The sequence below is a fragment of the Mauremys mutica genome, chromosome 22 (genome assembly GCF_020497125.1).
Source record: "Mauremys mutica isolate MM-2020 ecotype Southern chromosome 22, ASM2049712v1, whole genome shotgun sequence".
Classification (NCBI taxonomy): Eukaryota; Metazoa; Chordata; order Testudines; family Geoemydidae; genus Mauremys; species Mauremys mutica.
The window spans coordinates 23,691,162-23,713,222 of record NC_059093.1 but is presented as its reverse complement, the minus strand read 5'-3'; the positions used below and the strand labels follow the sequence as shown (position 1 = coordinate 23,713,222).

Here is a 22,061-nt window from a genome sequence, read left to right as displayed (position 1 = left end):
GGGTGAACTTGTATTTTGGTGCCCCCCAGCCCCCACAGGCTCCCCACCATCATGTCCAGACCCCGATACCTCCCTCTAGTGCTTGATTTTATTGAAAGAGGCACCAGAGCTCAGCCCTGGCACAAATTCAGCACTGGCAGGGTGGCCTCACAGCAGCGGCTGCTGGCTGAGCGCCCAGCTCTGAAGGCCATGCCACCTCCAGCAGCAGCGCAGAAGTGAGGGTGGCCTGGTGTGTGGTGTATTGTGCAGCCTTTGATTTTATTTAAAGTGCAGTTTGTAATGTGGCATTACACCAATGTGGGGTTGGCTCTGGTGGCGACAGTTTCAAGCTTATTTCAAGTCACAAGCACAAGGTCTGGTCGGTTTTACAAGTTTTATTAAAGTTACAGTTAAGGTTATGACGACCCAAGCGCACAGAAATTCTGTAAAGACCTGTGCAAAAGTTACGAATCTAGTTCTACTCACATCCTGAACAATAGTATTAGGGTCTGATGTGTCTCTCATGGATTGATCATCAGTAGAGGGATGGTTCCTGCTGGAGTTTCCCACAGGGAGCTCAATTTTCCTGCTCTGGGCACCCCCTTTATATAATGTGAATCTGATTATACCTCATTAGCATTGACACACAACCTGTGTCCTGTGGTTAAGGCACATTTGGAAACAGAGGTGCCTTTCCAGAATTTTTTTTATTTAAAATTAATCTTCCGGCTAATTGTTCACCCTGTTCCCACTTGGTGCCTCTTTTCCCATCATCTTAGGGCATCGGGTTATTCCTCGGCCATTTACTTCTATCAGCATTTCCTAGTTCCAAGGCCTAAACTAGCGAAGCTAAAATCTTGCAGATCTCAGCCTACAGGCCTTGCGTGTCAGCTCTATTTACGTAGATCCCTAATACATGATTATTCTCGCTACAGACCGACCAATCGATTCTCTGTTTAGCACACAGATATTCCATGTGACATAACATGTTAGTTATTTATAACACCACACAATAAATGAACAGTAAACTAAAATCACTGGCTGCCGTTCCCACCCTTACTCCTACACTGCTGCTGTGGCCTGTGGTGCCCGGCGCTCTGCCTGCAGCTCAAGCCGGGCTTTGCGCTCTCACACGGGGGCTGCCTCTTGCTGGAACCCCAGATACCCTGCAGCCCTGTGGTCGCTCCTGGCTCACCAGGGGCCATTTCAGATTTTGGGGAGGGGGCAACTTTAACTGTGATCCCAAGGGCTACTGATGCCCTGAAAACTGTAGGGGTTTTTTGCAGAAAATAAGTTAGAAATTCGCTGACGAGCTCTGTATCTAATTGTTATATAAAGAAAGATAAATATATACTGACTCCAGTTACAGCCACGTATTCAATTTAAGAGTAAATTTAGAACAATCAGGAGATAATACAGGAAGATATTCCCTATCCCAAGCCTTGAGGTATCAGTTCTGGAGCTTTGACGCAGGTATCAGAAACACAAGTTTGATACTTTGCACCCTCTCTTTAGTAGAGAGAAATAAAAATAGAGAAAGGAAGCAGATTTTACTTAACAGACACACTCTGTGTTACTGACATTATCTCCTCTATTTTAGTCAATTGTTTTTCACTCCACTGACAATGTATTTATTTACTTTTTATATACGCGATTAAGGTTTTTTCTCTTTAATTAAGAACAGGACATTATTTTTCTAGTTATTTTGGCATTTATGTTTACTGATCACAATCATGTATGTGACTCACTAACATTTGACTCCATCACTGCTATTAGTATCATACTTGGAGCTGCATTTATTTTCATAGAAATTTTAAGTTACTTTCCAGATATAAATGTACCATGAAGTTTGGGGGAGACGGGCCCCTGCACCTCCCCCACTTCCTGCCATTCACCGTGACTCTCAGCCAGCCAGTAAAAGAGAAGGTTTAATAGATGACAGGAACACAGTCCCAAACAGAGCTTGTAGGTACAGACAACAGGACCCCTTGGTCAGGTCCATCTTTGGGGGCCAAACCCAGTTCTGGCCTTCCTTTATTTCCCCAGCCAGCTCCAAACTGAACCCCCCCCCCCCCCTCCAGTGTCTCCTCCAGCCACCCCCTGGCTCCTCCTCCAGATTTTGTCCAGTTTCCCGGGCAGAAGGTGTCACCTGGGCCCATCCCCCTGCTGGGCTCAGGTTACATGCTCAGCTATTGTCCCTCAAGTGAAGTCACACCCTGATATCCCATCCCCAATGCAGACAGTCCCAGTAAAACTCCCCCGCAACATCCCCAGCTCCATCCTCCCCACTCCCTGCTTCGTCACAGACTAAAACTACAATCTGAAGATAAAGTGATCTTCATCTGCACAGTGTCTGAAGTTTTGAGTTTAGCTATTTTTTTTTCCAAACGAGCCCTGCTAAGGTAAGTACATGCAAAATGTACAGTCTGTTATTTGCTAGTACCATTTAAATAATAAATGACAAAGCACAATACGGCAATAACAGTAATAATGATAATTACTCCAGCCAGGCCAGGTGAAGCGTTTTAGAACTCGTTACTCAGAGAACTGAATTTAAGCATGAGACAGAAATAAAATGATGAAATGCACAGACCAGTTAAAAAGCTAAACTACCAGCACTGTCATCCTGACCAAATGTGAAAGAATAAAATTACAGAGACTACATGTACTTTGCGCATTTTGACAGGAAGTAACAACAGTAACTGACGTGTTTGTTGTGGGGTGAGTGTGTGTGTGTGTGGGGGGGAGTATGAGACACACCCGCTGTCACTTCCAGCCCAGCGGCACTCACTAGTCCGAAGGCTCGTTCACACGGCAGCAGGGGCCAGCAGCTCCCACTCCTGACCCAGAGGCAGCAGCACAGAATCTTGTCCCCCCACCTCAGCTCAGCAGAGACTGGGCACAGAGGCAGGAGGGTGGGGCCACCCGACATCAGCAAACCCCCCATCCCCCTGCACAGCACAGGAGGCTCCTGGGAGCAGCTTGGCTGGGGGCAGCTCCAAGTGGGGGGGGCAGGGCTGCAGGAAGAGCTGCAGGGGCAGGCAGCTGAAGAGAAGTGGGGGGAGGAGAGACAGGACACCCCTGCTGGAGGAACCCCCTCAGCAACGCCCCCCTGGACCATCATGTCGTCTGCCCCACACTGAGTCTGGCCCCGTTCAGCTCTTCACAATGAGAACAGCGCTGGGCTCCCTGCCAGCGAGCTCTCCCTGCACCTGCCAGGGCCTCCATCTCCTGTGCCCGTCTGTGGCTAGTGGGGGGGGATGGATCTGCTGGGAGAGACAAGGGGCTCTCGCTTCGTCCCCTCCCCCTGGTGTTTCCTGGCTGCTCTGAGCGGGGTGGGGGTGGGCCTCTGCCTGTGAGCCACCCAGAGCTCCCATTTGATTGGCTCCTCTCCCCCATGAGTGTGGGGCTGTGAGTGGGGCAGCAGGTCCTGAGTGTTGGACTCTTGCTCTTTCAGGTGACCTTCGAGGAGGTGGCTGTGCATTTCACCAGGGGAGAGGGGGCTCTGCTGGACCCTGCTCAGAGAGCCCTCTACTGGGATGTCATGCAGGAGAACTATGAGACGGTGACCTCGCTGGGTAAGGAGTCCTGTCCCCTGGGTTATTAGAAGCTGTGGGGTCTCTGAAGAACCTGAGCAGTAATAACTTTATACCTTTATTCATCATACAAGTTTTGACAAGTTTTCTTCCCTGCCTTTTTTTGCCTTATCTCCCACCCACTGGGATAATTTTTGGACATTTGCCTTTTTGTTGCTGTCAGTAATTTTAAAATTGCATTTAATGGAGCCTTATAGGATACATTCATAACTACATTAATAACTGTCGCTTTCATGCCTTTTCCTCATTTTAGGAGGAAAATACGTCACCTGTAGAATTCTAAATTGAGTAAAGAGGTGTGTGACCGATGCGTGGCTTGTGTGACAGTCAGATGAGCTCCTGGTTTGATAGGAGAGCGTATAATGTTGCCATTCATGACCCCATGGGTGAAGGGAGAACAGAGCGGTGGGAGGGGAGGAGAAGGGGGGAGTAGCTAATTCTGGGGTGCCAGGACATGGGGAGGGCGTGTGCAGGGTTAGCGCTAAGAAGCAGCAGGGAGGGAGGAGGTTGTGAGAGACGAGGAGGGAACACAAGAAGCTCCCAAGGTGCCGGGAGGTGATGCCGGCTGAGAGTAATGGGAAGAGGGGGAGGGGAGTGTGGAGGAAGGGCACCCAGGAAGTGGGCTGGGTGGGTCAGTGGGAGGGAGGAGAGGTTTGGGGATCCAGAACTCTGGGGGATCCCAGACCTTTAGACCCAAATCCCTGCCCAAGCTTTAGAGCCTACACTCCAGGTTTTTTTCTGTTCAGTTTCACGTCATTATACATTTCCCCCCCAAATATTATTATTATAACTCTTGACCTCCCTCTCCCACTCATTACCCCCCTCCCCACATAACCTCCCCATCTCTGTGCACAGCGACCCCGGCCACCGACCCTGAACCCTTGCTGCATCCTCCCTCCCAGAGCAGGGCCCCTACCCAGGCACAAATGGGCACTTTGTTGATGATCTCTCTCCATTCTGACAACTGATAATTTATTCCTATCCTTTCTTTCCCATCTTTTAACCAGTTACTGATCCATGAGGACTTTCCTCTTACCCCATGATGGCTTACTTCTCAAAACTGAATTTAAATTAAATACTTTTTTTTTAAATGTATATTTGTTTAGAAATCTAGACCTGTTATGTGTTTTGGTGTAACTTGCATTATTCTTATGTTAAATTTGCATAATCCTAACAAAACATTTACTTTATTCGTATCTCTTTTATACATCTCATTGGTCCTGACACTCCTGCCCCCCCCGTAAATTCAACCCCCCCCATTTCAATTCCTGGGGAAACCACCGTGGCTCCCATATAACTCCCCCGCCAGTTCCTACAGGGAAGGCGGCTTCAGTCTCCACTCCCCACACACAGACTCCATACAGGAAAGGCAGCTCCAGGCCCCTCGGTTCCTAGGGGGAAGCCAGCTCTTGCCCCCACCCCCGTGCCTCTGGGACAGGCAGCTTTAGCCTTCCAGCCCCCCCCCCAATTTCTATGGGGAAGGTGGCTCCATTTCTCTCCCCCCCTTCGTATGGGGAAGGCAGCTCCTGGCAGCTCCCACACCCTGACTCCCAGAGCGGCGCCAGCCCCCAAACCCAGCCACAGGCAGGCGCTGCTGAGCCCCGCGCTGGGGCTGCTCCGCTGTTCGCCCCTCCCCCCGCTGGGCTGACTAACTGCAGAGCCCCAAATGGTGGTTAAACCCGCTCACCCCGCCCCCCTCATGCCCGAGAACAGCGGGCAAGGGGGGAGGGTGGGCCTGGGGAGCGAGCGGCCAATCAGAGCGTGGAATGGAAAGTGGGGGGCGTGATGGGGAAACAGACCAATCAGAGCCCGGGAGGAGGGAAAGGTAACAGGAAACAGCCAATCAGAGCCCCCAGATCAGTGAGGCCCCACCTCCATTTCGTAGCCTCGCGCCGCTGGCTGCAGACTGGGAGCTAGAGAGGGTGGAGCGGTGCCCCACCCCCACCCCGAGCGCTGCCTGCACCGGGCTCTGCTCGCAGTGGGCGGGGCGTCCCTCGGGGGATTCCGCGCACTGGGGCCGCTTATTGCTTCCCCCCCGCCCCGACTCTGCAGCGTTTGAACTCCTCCCCCAGAGCACCCCCCCAAGGGGCTTAGACCCCCGATACTGCAGGGGGTGAGCCTCTCTCCCACACAGCACCCCAAAGGGGCTGTGTGTGAATTCCTCTGTCCACAGATCAGATATGGTAGAGGCAGCGAAATTCTCTGCCAGTGTTACTGAACTATAAACTAGAAAAAGGATGGGCGTTGATTCTCCCATCACACTATAGCATCTCTGCTAAGAGTGCCAGCAAGGGTGACAATTAGTGCCAAATGTGGGTTGTTTTTTTATATGTGGACTTTAATGTACTAGAACTTGCATTGCGAATCACCAATTTCACAGGCTAGAAAGCTGCCATGTGGCAATAACTTACTTCTGACATTTATGTAGTAGCATTAACTTATTTTTACACTATTTCAGAGGAATTCAGAAGCGTCTCAATTTTTGCTTCCTGAGTTGTTCCTGGTTGTAGCTCCCTGCAGGCAGCTTCACCCGATTTACCGACTGGCGGTTCATACACTGCGCCTGGCTAAACTGCGTCCCGCTCAATGGAGCCATCCGCCACGGGAACCGAGACAAGCGCTGCAGGAAGTGTGGGTACGCCATGGAGACCCTGCCCCACGTCCTGTGCAGCTGCAAGCCCCACGCCAGAGCCTGGCAGCTGTGCCACAACGCCGTCCAGGACCGTCTAGTAAAGGCCATCGCTCCGCACCTGGGAGAAATTGCCGTCAACCGCACCATGCCCGACACCGACAGCCCACTGCGCCCGGACATCGTCGTCACGGATGAGGATCGGAAAAAGATCATCCTCGTTGACGTGACGATCCCATTTGAAAACAGGACCCCGGCCTTCCACGAGGCTCGAGCCCAAAAGCTTGAAAAATACGCCCCCTTGGCGGACACCCTGTGGTCAAAGGGCTACGAGGTCTGCACCGACGCCCTGATTGTTGGGGCCCTGGGTGCCTGGGACCCTTGCAATGAACGCGTGCTTCGGACCTATGGGGTAGGCCGTCGCTACGCGCGGCTCATGAGACGTCTAATGGTCTCGGACACTATTCGCTAGTCTAGAGACATCTACACGGAGCACATCACCGGCCACCACCAATACCAGGAGTGAGCGGGCGTGGCTTCGTGCACCACAGGGATGAGGAGACTTGTGGACCTCCCTGCTGGACTCTATTCCCTGAGCCCTAAACCCACCGAACCAAACTCCACCATGCGAGGGTCTTCCCATCCCCGTTATCCAGCCCGCTTATTCATGCCCATGATTGTGTGTAACCTGTTTGTATGAGTGATGTGCCCCCACTGCTTCCTGACTGTAGCTTGATTCCACCCACCGAACACCCCACATTGGGGACATGACAGACTGTATATGGTATATGCTGTCCAATACCAAAACGCTAATATCCCCCTACAACCTGTATGTTACCCCCAATGACACAATAACTGATGCTTCAAACACTTTGTATCATTTATTTTAAAAAAATGTCTAATGGTTCCAAGGAACTTGCCAAATTAATAAAGATTTGAGTAACACTTTAAAAGAGATCTAGACCAAAAAGCAATGGAGCAAGAAATGCCACACTTAATAAAACACACATCAACGGAATGGTATTTAATCACAGCCTAAGGTGACTTCAATTAATATTACATATAAGGGGGCATTTAACAATGTTGTGTGCTTGAATACAGGTGGCTCAACACAAACTGCCTGTTCTTCTGCATGACATTTTACTTTGGTATCTGTCTATGAACCTCTACAGATGCTTTGTTTCTAGGCATACCAGCTCACAACAAATTCCTTAACTAACATTTTGAATCCATTCATATAATTTATTTTGTTTTTAGTAGCGGTGAATTTGAACCAAACCACCAGACCCAAACACCCTCCAAAATAGAGAAATGCGCACGCAGATTTTGCTTCAGATCCCTATAATGGGCCAAACCAAATCCAAATCCGACCACCACCAAACTGAGAAAGTTCAGAACAGTGTTGCCAACTCTTGTGATTTTTTAATCACAGGTCTCATGGTATTTGATGTTTGCTTGCAGCTCCAGCTCCTGAAGGCAGGTGATTTAGGGAGAAGCTCAATGTTCATTGTTTTTTTAAAGGAAGTTTCTAGGCCTCCCGGTTGTAGAGAAAAGCTTGAAAGTGTGAATTGAGTGAGACCTAAACATTCAAGCACCAAAAGGCAAATGAAAAAAGCTTACTTTTTAAAAAATCCTCATGATTTTTAAGCCAATCTCACATTTTGGGGGAACTTGGCTCATGACAGTCTAACACTTGGGGATGGCAGTACTAGAATCTGAACTCTGTGGTGTGGGCTACACTTCCACTAATTCTGGATGCTTCTATTTTAGGTGCTCAACTTGAGACACAAATGCCTGATTGTTCAGAAGTGTTAAGCACCTGCAGCTCTTATTGATGTCAGTCAGAAATTCGAATCATGATGAAGCCAGGCACCCAAAATTGGTTGACACGCTTTAAAAAACATTAGACTTAATTGATTACACCCATCACGGCAGAGGCGGATACACATCTAAACAACATGTGCAGCCAGACAAACTGGCTGCCAAAATCAAAGAGCTCCCCAGCATGAAATGTACTGTACAAATGTGGACAACCACAACGTTTTTCACCATTAGCTACATGCAATAACCTCTGCTGAACCTCACACACATAATATATTGGCAAACAGCAAAAGATGGACATTTTTGGCTAAAGGTATAGATTTTAATATCCCCCTTCTATGGAAAGTACCAGTGTGCCTTCAATGCTCATGCAGAGCACGTAGGAGTTAGTTATTTCAGCTTTGGAGCACCCACAGAAAAAAAATTAGTGGGTGCTTAGCACCCACTATCAGCCAGCTCCCCTCCCCCCCAGCCAGTGCCTCCTGCCCACCAGCGGCCCCACTGATCGACTCTTCCCTCTCCCTCCCAGCGCCTCCCACCCACCGAGATCAGCTCTTCCGCAGCCTGGAGGTGGTGCTGGGGGGAGGGGGAGGAGCAGGGATGGGGCACGCTTTGGGGAGGAGACAGACGTGTGCGGGAAGAGGCAGAGTGGGGCATGGCCTTGGGGAAAGTGCTTGAGAAATGTACTTAAGCCAACCTAAGCCCCTGCATAGCCAGCCTTAGATCAATAGCAGGATTCTTCTGTCGCCCTAGCTACCACCTCTTGGGGAGGTGGATGAACAACAGCAACAGAAGAGCCCCTCCTGTGGGCGCAGGTAGTGTCTATACTGAAGTGCTAGAGCAGTGGAGGTGCGGAGCCCCGGTAGCCTTTCAGCCTTCAGTCTGAGGCCCCATTGTGCTAGGCCCTGTACAAAATGCTGAGCACTCACAACAGCCACTGAAGTGCACTGCAGAGCAGCGTGTGCGTGGTCGGGGGGAAGACCAGGACTGGACTAGTAGAGGGGGGGTGTCACAAGTCGGGCGTGGGATGGGCTGGCAGAATTGTGAGAGAGGGCCCAAGCTGGCCCCAAGCCTGTTTCACCGCAGAGGCGCTGCTCAAAAGGGAAAGCTTGAAGGAAGGTATTTACTTCATGTCGGTCCACTGAGCTCGTTTCCCCGTCTCTAACCAGCATGTAAGTTACTACATTTAAAATCCAAGTGCGGCCTGTGCAGCAGAGCTCAGCACCGGGGGGGAAGCATCTTCCTACGAATTAGATGCACAATAAAAATAAGTGCAACCCAGCGATCTTATTGTAAACAGGAACGTTCGATGGATCCCCCTGTCTTCCTGCCTCCAACGGCCAGTGTCAGCTGCCACACGCCCCCTGAGCGGAGCTCTGTGCATGCAGACCCATCTGCTGTAACATTTCAGCAGGGTGCACGTTTCCCCAAGGGTCAGGGTAACGAAGCGGAAGGCTGACAAATTGAAACTGGAATGAATCGATTATTAACCGTTTCTTCCCGAAGGCACAATTCCTGCAGCCCTGGCTATGCTGCAGCCGTATAACGACTGGAGAACACTTGCTGTTACCTAATATAAGACATACCTGTGGCATTTTGTCCCTGCTGGGATCACTCCATAGAAAGTGATCCAGTAAGAAGAGGCTCTGTTCTTGAATCTTCCAGTTTTCATAAACACTTTAAATTCAGCAAAATCACAAAGAACAAAATGTCTGAAAAGAGCATGCAAATACAGACTTGTTTTGCTCAGATTCAAATGCAGAGCAGCCTCTAATTGGTATTTTACAGGGATATTACAAGTTAAAATAGTTGTTATAAGATCACATGAGTAATTCATTACCTCCAAGCAACAAGTACTTAACCATGTACTTTTGAATATTTAGTTTTAATAGAAATTTATCTGGAAGAATGTTCCAGGACTGAATGATGTTTTCTTGAAGCCTGCAGCGCTTGTCACAGTCAGCATTTCAGCTGTGACAGGTTGGGTCATTATGTACCAGTGAGTTGGGCACCTCTGCAGTGCATCTTCTTTCCATCTGTGGGAGTAGAAAATAAAAAGCAAGTTCAAGCTGTAGCTCTTCTGGGATGGGAGAAATTCAGTTTCAAAGCAGACCTCTGTTGTTTTCGTTGCTATCTTTTGAGTAGGTGGAGTTTTAAGTATCATTTTGGAGTGTTTGAAATCATTTTCTTTTAATGAAGACTGATCTCTTTGTCTAGGAAGATTTAAATGTTTTGATTCCTTTATTCAAGCACAGTAGAGGATTTTATAATTTCTTGAGATTCAACGATTCTTTTTTTATTATGTAAATATACCTGGAAACAGAGATGCTCTATATGAAGATCTGTAGTTTCACTCCAGTCACCTATCTGCACTGAGTTATTCAATGTATTTTGTTCATTACAGATGTTTATTATGTGAGTAACCAATCTAGAAATTGGAATGTTGTCAGTGTTAGTGAATTAAGATAGTGAAACAAAGCATTTTAACGCTAAGAGAAAAGCTGCATCATTATCAGATAACTAGAATAAAAATTAAAATAGCATTTAAAATCAAGTGTTGTTGTGAAGAGGAAATTTCCCTTTTTCAAAATACTGCAAGCAGTCTGTCTGTCTGTGACTTATACGTGACAAATGCAAGTCTAAAGTAGAAACTGGTGTCTGAGTATTGAGATGTGCGAGCCGTGAGTTGTTCAATACAAACTCATCATGGCTTTATGAGTCAAAATGTAGACAAACCTTCAAATAATCGAGCAACACGTGATGGGTGCACCTGAACAAGTCTGCTTGCTCCAGATGATATATATCCACACATCCACCAATGATACAACCTTCAGTTAACAGCAGCAGTTGCCTCTTCCTCTTCAAAACACCACAGGCCCAGTGGAACTGACGAGGGTCTATTGTGCAGAATAGCAGGATATGGGTAGCCCACACAGGGCCATGGACCCCAGCACTGCAAGGGGTTTTTCCTAGATGTCCCCATGCAGTGGTATTTAGGAGGATGAAAAATGATTGGGCCATGGGATGGCCAGATGCTGGGGGCATAGACCTGTTGCTACATGGATTCAGCAGTCGCTGACCTGGACTGCAGAAGTGACAAGAGCTACTGCAGACTCAGGATTATCATAGTGGGCTTGGATTTCTTCCCGCAGCCCCGGAGAAACAGTTTGTGCCCAAGCCGACTGTTACTCTGCTTTGGGATGGCAAAGGATTTAACCCGTTAGGCAGAAATTTCACAATGGGCTGCACTTTTAAATAACCATTAACAACATTAAAATAATATTTTTCAAACTATGCTATTTTTTGCTAATTAGAGTTTCAGTTCACGTTGTTTCTATCCTAGCCTATCTTCTCCATATTTCTACAGTGCAGTGCTGAATTTGTGACATCACGATTGCTTACACAGCAACAGACTGTGAATTTCATGATTACTTCACTGCTCACTGTTACAGACTAGAGACTGAAGGGCTAGGAAGCAGTTCTGCAGAAAAGGACCTAGGGGTTACAGTGGATGAGAAGCTGGATATGAGTCAACAGTGTGCCCTTGTTGCCAAGAAGGCTAACAGCATTTTGGGCTGTATAAGTAGGGGCATTGCCAGCAGATCGAGGGACATGATCATTCCCCTCTATTCGACATTGGTGAGGCCTAATCTGGAGTACTGTGTCCAGTTTTGGGCCCCACACTACAAGAAGGATGTGGCAAAATTGGAAAGAGTCCAGCGGAGGGCAACAAAAATGATTAGGGGGCTGGAGCACATGACTTATGAGGAGAGGCTGAGGGAAGTGGGATTGTTTAGCCTGCAGAAGAGAAGAATGAGGGGGGATTTGATAGCTGCTTTCAACTACCTGAAAGGAGGTTCCAAAGAGGATGGATCTAGACTGTTCTCAGTGTTAGCAGATGACAAAACAAGGAGTAATGGTCTCAAGTTGCAGTGGGGGAGATTTAGGTTGGACATTAGGAAAAACTTTTTCACTCAGAGAGTGGTGAAGCACTGGAATGGGTTCCCTAGGGAGGTGGTGGAATCTCCATCCTTAAAGGTTTTTAAGGTCAGGCTTGAGAGACCTCTGACTGGGATGATTTAGTTGGGGATTGGTCCTGCTTTGAGCAGGGGGTTGGACTAGATACCTCCTGAGGTCCCTTCCAACCCTGAGATTCTATGATTCTATGATTCTAAAAGGAAAAAAAATTAATGAATACTAAAACACTGTAAAACACTTTAAATGCTTATGTGACATTGTTGAGCTAAAATATTTAAAAGACAAGTCAGTTGAAAATATGGTGGTGCAAGAACAAAGTAACATCGCTTCCCATTGTTACACAGCTTCCAGGTGCTGGAGGCTGCGACGCCCTGTCGTTAAAATGGTTATTGGTCGAAATCTCCCCATGGCCCGTCAGAGACAGACACGTACCTGTGTCGCTCCTCACCCCCCGTCGCAGCGTCTCTAGGGGAAGGAGAAGATGCGAGAGGTGAGAATTCAGGCCCTCGCACTCATGGAGAAATCCCCATTGCTTATTAATGGAACTGCTGTTAACGACGAGATGGTGACAGAGATCAGAGGCCGATAACGCAGCCGCTGCAGACAGAGCCAGCCCCACAGGGCTGCTCTATGGGGAAGGGCGACTCGCTGAGCTGGGCTGTGAGATGTCACTGATCCTTGGCTCCATGACATCACTAGAGTCCCCAACTCCTCCCCAGGGCGAGGGTCGCTCTAACCAGAGGAGACGCCACCCCCAGACTCCAACTCACCTTTGAATCCCAGCAGCACCTCCTGCAGCATGGCACTTTTCAGAGAGGAATCGCTGAGTCTCTTCTCCAGCTCCGCAAACGACGGCTCTGGCTTCCCAAACGTCCCGTCCTCCCTGCTGGGGAAAGGAGGGGTGAGAAATAGGCCTGAGCCCCAGACCCTGAGCCCAGCAACCCCCAAACTCCAGGAAACCTGGATCTGAGCTTTGTAGCCTGAGATGGTCGTTGTCATGGTGAGTCACCTCAGCCCTGTGCTCCCCAGAGAGACGGGAAGTGGGTAGACACTACAGCAAGGAACGGAGACATTGCTCAGGAGCTTTCTCAGGGACGCTCTGGTTCTGTGGGGGGCAGAGCCACCCCCTACGCTGGGTTACGGCAGGAACAAGGGGCACCAGCACGGGGATTATGTGGAAAGGGAGGAGACACAGACCAAAGAGTGGGCAGGTCCTACATGCTGACAGTGGCCACAGACAGAGCCCAGGGCTCCAGCAGGGAATGAACCTGGGCCCTTAAACACCAAAACCCCCGAACCCTTCAGCTGAAGCAGTAACCCTGGGGCGTCCAGCTCCTTTGGCAGACAGGGCCACATTGCCCTGTCCGTTACAGCCAGTGGCCAGGGCATCGGGTTAGGACTCTGTGCCCTGCTCCATTCACAGCAGAACACCCACTGATCTCCATGGGACACCCACGTACAAGGAACAAGGGGAGAATCTGCCCTTCGCATCAGAAATAAAATTTTAGATCTTATTATTTTACTAAGGCTTTGTCACACTCAGTGTCACCCAGGAGGAAAACAGCCCCCTCCCGGACACCCCTGTAGGGCCCCTGATAAGTTCTTCCCTATGTTTCCCTTCCTTTCCCACCCTCCTTTCTCCATCTCTCTCATTTCCTTGTCATTGTGTCTCTCCTCTGTTCTTCCCTCCCCTCAGCAACCCCCTATTCCCATCCCGCCAAGGCTTCACTCCCGCCCTCTCCCTGAACCACCTGCTCGAGTGATCAGCCAGGGAATGTTGAATGCTGACATCAAAGTGTTGCCATTTCACTTGACACCCTAATGACAATAACAGGGGACAGGAGAGTTCACGCTCTCAGAGCTACGGCGTCAGGCTGCTGGCAGCCCCAGCAAGGCAACGCTGTCTCTGTTTACACTGGGGAGGTGCTGAGGGCCAGCAACTCACTTTAACAAATGTGAAAGCTGAGATTCTGTGCCCTCTGAATACGTGACGCAGCCACATCAGGCCTGGAGACAGGCCTGGTCTGTCCCATCGACTCTGTGTCTAGCAGCCCTGCTGTGACCTCATTAGCGATCAGACAGTAACCGCCTCTTCTCCTACCTGAGTCAGCCACTAGGGGAGACAGAATCACACGCTCCCAGAGCAGGGGGCAGCTCCCTATTCAGTGCAGTTATCAAACCTAACGGCCCATGAGGGGGAGCGAAACGGAGCCCAGGACTTACCTGCCCCCAGTGCTCCCAGCACCCTAAAAAGGGGGAGAAAGAGGAGGCCGTCAGTGGGGGTGTCCCTGGGTGGGGAGGCCTCCTGCTCTGCAGGGGTCACCACTGAAGCCTCGAGCAGTAGGGGAATTTCAGGTTTACATTCCCAGAGCAGCTGCCTCCTCCACCAGCTGCCCCCTCCACTTTCCCCTACGCAGCCCCAGCAATCCCTGCGGGCAGGTCGGCACTGCGGGAATCTTCTCCCCGGACACTTTACAGGCAGAAGATATTTCTCTGCACTGGGAATTAAATTTCCCCCAGTGCTGAGAGATCCAGAAGACCCCTGGCTCCACTAAACCCATTAACCTGCCGTGAGAGGGGCCTTGGGCCAGGCTCGGGACCTCAGCATGGAGGGGGAAGGGATTTCACCCTCCAAGTGCAAATGCAGAGACACATTTCCAGGAGAGAAAGTCTTGGGGCTGCAGCATCCAGGACTCCCAGGACCCATCCCTGGCGCCGTTACTGGACTCACTGTGTGACCTTGGGCAGGGCTCTGCCCCCCCTCTGCCTCACTTTCCCCATTTGTCTCATAGGGATAATGCCCTGACCCCACTCTGTAAAGTGCTTTTGGGTCTAGGGCTCAGAAGCACCTATAGAAAGGCTGAAGAAGTGGGCATTCACCCACGAAAGCTCATGCTGCAAAACGTCTGTTAGTCTATAAGGTGCCACAGGATTCTTTGCTGCTTCTATAGAAAGGCTGCGTATGATCATTGCAATGACAGCCTGACCTGCAGGGGTTGGCTCAGCGGCTGCTGCCCCTTCTCTCCTCCCCTGTCACTGAGCAGGGAAATCTCCCAGGACAGGCTGCAGACGCCCTCATCCCTTCTCTGGACAATGGCTCTCTCTAGCTCTTCCAGCCGGGCCAGCAGCCGCTGCTCCTGCTCCTCCAGAAACCCTCGCAGCTCCTGCCACTCCCAGACGATCTTCTGCCTCTCGGCTTCCATCTGTTTCTGCAACAGGGAGAGGGCGGCTCAGTAACAGGGGAACATAGAACATAAGAACGGCCAGACTGGGTCAGACCAATGGTCCATCTACCTCAGTACCCTGTCTTCTGACAGTGGCCAATGCCAGGTGCCCCAGAGGAAATGAACAGAACAGGGAATCATCAAGTGATCCATCCCCTGCCACCCATTCCCAGCTTCTGGCAAACAGAGGCTCACTAAGGACACCATCCCTGTGCATCCTGGCTAATAGCCACTGATGGACCTGTCCTCTGTGAACTTCTCTAGTTCTTTTTTGAACCCTGTTAGCGTCTTGGCCTTCACAACATCCTCTGGCAAGGAGTTCCACAGGTTGACTGTGTGTTGTGTGAAGAAATACTTCCTTTTGTTTGTTTTAAACCCGTTGCCTATTCATTTCACTGTGTGACCCCTAGTTCTTGTGTTATGAGGAGTAAATAACACTTCCTTATTTACTTTCGCTACACAAGTCATGATTTTATAGACCTCTACCATAACCCTCCCCTCCCCCCCTTAGTCATCTCTTTTCCAAGCTGAACAGTCTCAGGGTTTGTCTACACTGGCACTTCTCTCCTGCTGACAAACAACAGCTACACTGCGCGCCTGTTAGCAGCACGGCTGTAGCAGCACAGCCGTGTCAATAAAAGCTGTGGAGAGTAGCCATAGCCTCAGTCTTATTCATCTCTCCTCATACAGAAGCTGTTCCATATCCTTCATCATTTTGTGGGCCTTCTCTGTGGCTTTTCCAATTCCAATGGTTTTTTTTTTTTTTTTTTTTTTTTTTTGAGATGGGGTGACCAGATCTGCATACAGTAGTCAAGGTGTGGACATACCATGGACTTATATACAGGCAATAGGATATTTTCTGTTTTATTGTCCCTCTCTTTCTTAATGATTCCCAACATTCTGTTTGCTTTTTTGACGCCGCCGCACATTGAGTGGATGTTTCCAGAGAACTATCCACAGTGACTCCAAAATCTTTCTTGAGTGGTAACAGCTAATTTAGACCCCATCATTTTATGTGTATTTGATATTATCTTTTCCAATGGGCATTATTTTGCATTCATCAACACTGAAATTGATCTGCTCGGTAATAGAGAAAAATCATAAATGCGCCTCGGGGTGGGTGGCAGAGTTATTTACCAGAACACAAGATCTCTTGCGGTGAGTGATGGGAAGTTCATTTATCCCAGGAAGGGAGGTGGGATCAGGGCCGGGGTGAGCTGTACATCACAAACAGGAGGGACACTTCTCCCCGAAACCTCATCAACTTGCACTGAGCCAAATCCTCCATCTCTGCAGCCCACATTTCATCTCCTTCCTCCCCATCCCCCCCAGGAGCTAGAAAGAATCCCTGGTCACTGTGACATCCAGACAGCCCGTGGGCAGGGGCACTGGGCTAACACAGACTGACCCTCTCCTGCCCAGCAGCCTCCTGAGTCCTAAGGGCATCATGTTACCCCCGTGTCTGACCCTGCAGGCTCCCTGGGCTCCAGCGGGGATGGGTCCCTGGCTGAGGCTGGCAGGGTGGGCCCTGCATTCACCAGGTCATTGATATGCCAGGCAAACCTCAGTGGCCGGGGGCTCTGGGCACCTACCAGCAGCTCCTCGCTTTACCGCTGCTCCTCGGCTTTGGCTGCTTCTCTCTCTTTTCCCAGAGGGGCCAGACGCTTTTGTGGTGCCTCCTGGAAGAAGCAGGGGAGGGAAGGTTAGAAACTGCTGCAAACCTCCCAGCTGCCAGATTTCAGGGCCCGTCCTGCCCTGCAGACGCCTGTGCAGGGTCCCTGGGACTCAGACTGAGAGAAGCTGGTGAAACAGGGAGCAGCTTTTCCAGAGGAAACGCAGGGCCCCAGGCTGCAGGGACAGGGGTGCAGCCCAACCCCCAGCTCCCCGGGGCCTCACCCACATCCCAAGCAGCCAACTTCAGACAGTCCCCCATTTTCCCCAGCTCCAGCCCCCAAAGCTCCCGCAGAGCCAGATCTGAACATGGAGTCCCCCAAACATCCTCCAACCTCCAGCCCTGACCCCCCCACAGCACATCCCAAACTCCCAAGTCCCCCCCAGCGCATCCCAAACTCCCAGCAGCCCCCCAGCCCCCCGCCACACCCCAAACTCCCAGCAGCCCCCCAGCCCTGACCACCCCTGCCACACCCCAAACTCCCAGCAGCCCCCCAGCCCTGACCACCCCTGCCACACCCCAAACTCCCAGCAGCCCCCCAGCCCCCCCGCCACACCCCAAACTCCCAGCAGCCCCCCAGCCCCCCCAAACTCCCAGCAGCCCCCCAGCCTCCCCGCCACACCCCAAACTCCCAGCAGCCCCCCAGCTCCCATCCCCAGCCGCTCCCCCCCCAGCCCGGCTCTGACACCCAAGATCCCCCCCGCCCCAGCTCCCGGGCCCAGCCTAGGCTCCGAGCTCTGGAGCCGAGCCGCGCTCCGGTCCCCTCCTGCAGCTCCCGGCCCAGCCGCTCCCGGGCTGCTCCGCCCCGCCCGGGCCACTCGCCCCCCGCAGCCCCGCTCCGGCCGCGAGGAGCTCGGGGACCCCCCCTGGGCAGGGGGCGAACCAAGCAGCCGGGCCCGGCAGCAGCGTGTCCACCCCACGTGTGTCCCCGCCCCCCGGGCCCTGCCCCGCGCTGCCCCGCGGGCTGCAGCAGCCCCCGCGCTGCGGTCCCGGCCCCGCTGCCGCACACAGAGGCGGGGGCCGGACCGGGGAGCGGGGCAGGAAGGGGCGGCTCCTCCCCGGCCCGGTCCTGGGACGCGCGGGGAAGCAGGGACCCCCCTCAGCCCGGAGAGGGGCAGGAGAGGTGCGGGGTCTCCCCAGGAGAAAAGCGGGGGCTGGGGCTGCTGAACCCTCAGACCAAGGCGCCCCCGGCGGAGAATGCAGCGAGCATGGGTCAGTTCAGCGCTGGAGATGGGACCCAGCACGTGTCAATCACCTGCCTCTAAAGTGTCTAAATCCCATGGGCACCACTCTCCAGTGCACAGCTTGGGAGCTGCACTGGGAATAAATCCTGCAGGAGCGCCCTCCCCCACCCGAGGGTGCAGCGGAAGCGTGCTGGGCCCATAACCCAGAGGTGGGTGGATGGTTTTATTCCAGCCCTGGAAATAATCCAGCTGCCTGCGTGTGTTCTGCCGAGAAAAGAAGAATGAATTCTCTCCCTGGTTACACTTCCAGGGTGATTAAAGGAAGGAATAAAGCCACAAGCAGGGCCCTGCCCCACAGAGTCCCCTCGTGGAAGGCGAGAGATGTGTAGTGACTAGGGCTCCAGCTCAGGGTTGCCAGGTTTATATAACTTTTGGTGATGCCCAGAACGGGTCCAAGTCCTGCCCCTTCCCCTCCCCCCCACCCAACCTACCTCTGCCTAAGGCTGTGGGAGGGAGTTTGGGTACATGAGGTGCAGGTTCTGGGATGGGCAGGGGAGGTGGTGGCAGGCTCTGAGAGGGAGTTTGGATGCAGGAGGAGGTCCATGCTCTGGGAGGGAATTTGGGTGCATGAGGTGCAGGTCCTGGGCTGGAGCAGGGGGTTGGGGTGCAGGGGAGGCAGAGGGCAGACCCTGGGAGGGAGTTTGGGTGTGGGCTCTGGGCAAGGGTTGGGGGGCAGTGGTGGGCTCTGGGAGGGAGTTTGGGTGTGGGCAGGGTGCAGGATCTGGGCTGGGGCAGAGTGTTGGGTGTGGCACCTATCTTGGGCAGCTCCTGAAAATGACCCACACCCACATCTGGCAGCAACTTCTACATGGAAGAGGCTGGGTGGGGGATCTCCTGGGGCCACTGCCCACAGGCACCACTCCTGCAGCTCCCATTACCACAGTTCCAATGGCAGAGTTGGTGCTTGGGGCAGGGGCAGCGTGTGAGAGACACACCCCGCAGCGATGTGCCAGATGCTTCTCTGGGAGTGGTGCACCGTGCAGAGCGAGGATGGGCAGGAATCTGCTTTAGCCCCACTGTGCTGCCCGTAGTACTGGCAGGAGCCCCCAGGGCCAGCTGATCTGACTTTCTGATAGGGAAGCCACAAGAGTGGTCATGCACCCCTCATGAGCAGTTCTGTGGAGTCTTTTGGGGGCTCCTGAAGTAGGCGGCAGAGAGGTGCAGCCTCACCACCAAGTCTGTTTCCCTGGAGGAGAGAGGGGGCTGCAGGGTGATATTTGCGACCAGGGGCTGCTAACAGGGAGTTTCGCAAGGGAGTTCTCCAGGTGAAGGAGGAGCAAATACAGCATCTGTGGGGTAAGTGACTGTCTGTAGTGTGTGTTTCTTTGTGTTTGGGGGTTACGTGCTGTGTGCTGAGCTTGTTTGTCAGTCTGTTTGTTTGAAGGACCGTGTGCCGTGGCTGGCAGTTGGAGGCCGTGAGCTTCAAAGGAAGGTTTGAAAGCTCGAAGCCTCTGGTAATTGGCTGAGCCTTAATCAGTGAGCAGGGCATTCACTCAGGCCAGGGCTTTATTAAGCCACGCACAAGCGACCAGGGAGCTTTGCGGACAGGGGCTGCTAACAGGTAGTTTCGCAAGGGAGTTTGGAAGGGCAGTGGGAAGGAGTGGGGGTCCCTTGGCGGTCCTAACCCTTCACCTGTAGTCCCCTTAAAACCTATAAACCAAACCACATTTCAAAACCCCTTTCTGTAAACCACCCTTCCATTAACTAGGAGACAATGCAGGCAGAAGCCCAGCAGCAGAGTGGGGCTATCCATTTATTGCGCTGACTGTCGCATGTATGATTACCTGCCCTGTGGGCGGGTGGCGTATGTGTGCAGTCGGTGCAAGGAGCTCCTGGCCCTCAGAGACTATGTACGGACTTTGGAGGCCAGAGTGGCGGAACTGGAGGAGCTAAGAGAGGCAGAGAGGTATGTTGATGAGGCTTTCCGGGACACTGTAGAATTGTCCCACCTCCGCTCAGACAGCCCCTGCGCTGTTGAGAAGGAAGAAAGGTCCAGGGAAGCAGAGCAGGCAATGGGAGCAGAGGGAAACCTTCCCGTAGTTGGGACCCTCCTTCCAGATGGTGCTGAGGTTGCCTCTCGCACTGAGGTTGCCTCTCCGGGGGAGGGAACTCCAGTTGCTAGGAAAAGGCAGGTGTTAGTAATGGGAGATTCGATCATTAGAAGTGTAGCTAGCTGGGTTTGTGATGACCGGGAGAACCGTATGGTGACTTGCCTGCCTGGTGCGAAGGTTGCGGATCTCTCGAGGCATCTAGACAGACTTATGGTTAGTGCGGGGGAGGAGCCGGTCGTCGTGGTACATGTAGGTACCAATGACATAGGGAAGGGTAGGAGAGATGTCCTGGAAGCCAAATTTAGGCTGCTAGGGAAGAGACTGAAATCCAGGACCTCTATGGTGGCATTCTCAGAAATGCTCCCAGTTCCACGCGCAGGACCAGGTAGGCAGGCAGAGCTTGTGAGTCTCAATGCGTGGATGAGACGATGGTGTAGAAAGGAGGGGTTCATGTTCATTAGGAACTGGGGAAACTTCTGGGATGGGAGGAGCCTATACAGGAGAGATGGGCTCCACCTAAACCAAAATGGAACCAGACTGTTGGCACTAAACATTAAAAAGGTTGTAGAGCAGTTTTAAAACTAGGAGATGGGGGAAAGCCGACCGCTGCAGAGGAGCATGTGGATCGGACACAGACTTCTCTTAGGGGAGAGTCTGATGATAGAGACTCTCCAGGTTATAGTCAGGAGCAGAGGACGGAAGAGTATAATGTAAGGGCCGGGTCAGATGATAAACAGTCACATAAAAAAGAATCTGGCACATCAGAAAAGGTCAGACAAATAAACAGAGGCAAGTTTTTAAAGTGCTTGTACACAAATGCTAGAAGTCTAAATAATAAAATGGGTGAACTAGAGTGCCTGGTGATAAAGGAGGATATTGATATAAGAGGCATCACAGAAACCTGGTGGACTGAGAACAATCGATGGGACACAATCATTCCGGGGTACAAAATATATCGGAAGGACAGAACAGGTCGTGCAGGGGGAGGAATGGCACTATATGTGAAAGAAAATGTAGATTCAAATGAAGTAAAAATCTTAAGCGAATCCACATGTTCCATAGAATCTCTATGGATAGAAATTTCATGCTCTAATAAGAATATAACGTTAGGGATCTATTATCGACCACCTGACCAGGACAGTAATAGTGATGATGAAATGCTAAGGGAAATTAGAGAGGCTATCAAAATTAAGAACCCAATAATAGTGGCAAGTATCAGAGGGGTAGCCGTGTTAGTCTGGTTCTGTAGAAGCAGCAAAGAATGCTGTGGCACCTTATAGACTAACAGACGTTTTGCAGCATGAGCTTTCGTGGGCATCTGAAGAAGTGGGAATTCACCCACGAAAGCTCATGCTGCAAAACGTCTGTTAGTCTATAAGGTGCCACAGGATTCTTTGCTGCTTCAATAATAGTGGGGGATTTCAATTATCCCCATATTAATTGGGAACATTTCACTTCAGGACAAAATGCAGAGATAAAATTTCTCGATACTTTAAATGACTGCTTCATGGAGCAGCTGGTATGGGAACCCACAAGGGGAGAGGCAACTCTAGATTTAATCCTGAGTGGAGCGCAGGAGTTGGTCCAAGAGGTAACTATAGCAGGACCGCTTGGAAATAGTGACCATAATACAATAGCATTCAACATCCCTGTGGTGGGAAGAACACCTCAACTGCCCAATGCTGTGGTATTTAATTTCAAAAGGGGGAACTATACTAAAATGAGGGGGTTGGTTAAACAAAAGTTAAAAGGTACAGTGACTAAAGTGAAATCCCTGCAAGTTGCGTGGGCCCTTTTTAAAGACACCATAATAGAGGCTCAACTTCAGTGTATACCCCAAATTAAGAAACACAGTAAAAGAACTAAA

The 22,061-nt window shown here is 51.3% G+C and overlaps 1 long non-coding RNA gene across 1 annotated transcript; it reads right to left on the bottom strand.

The window, feature by feature from the left end:
- Positions 1-8,545: 8,545 nt before the first annotated feature.
- LOC123354680 lies at positions 8,546-12,802 on the bottom strand. The gene is made up of 3 exons (XR_006574811.1): positions 12,774-12,802; positions 12,436-12,468; positions 8,546-10,061 (listed from the first exon to the last, which is right to left on the bottom strand). It is a non-coding gene; the product is annotated as an uncharacterized LOC123354680 (long non-coding RNA).
- Positions 12,803-22,061: the final 9,259 nt, after the last annotated feature.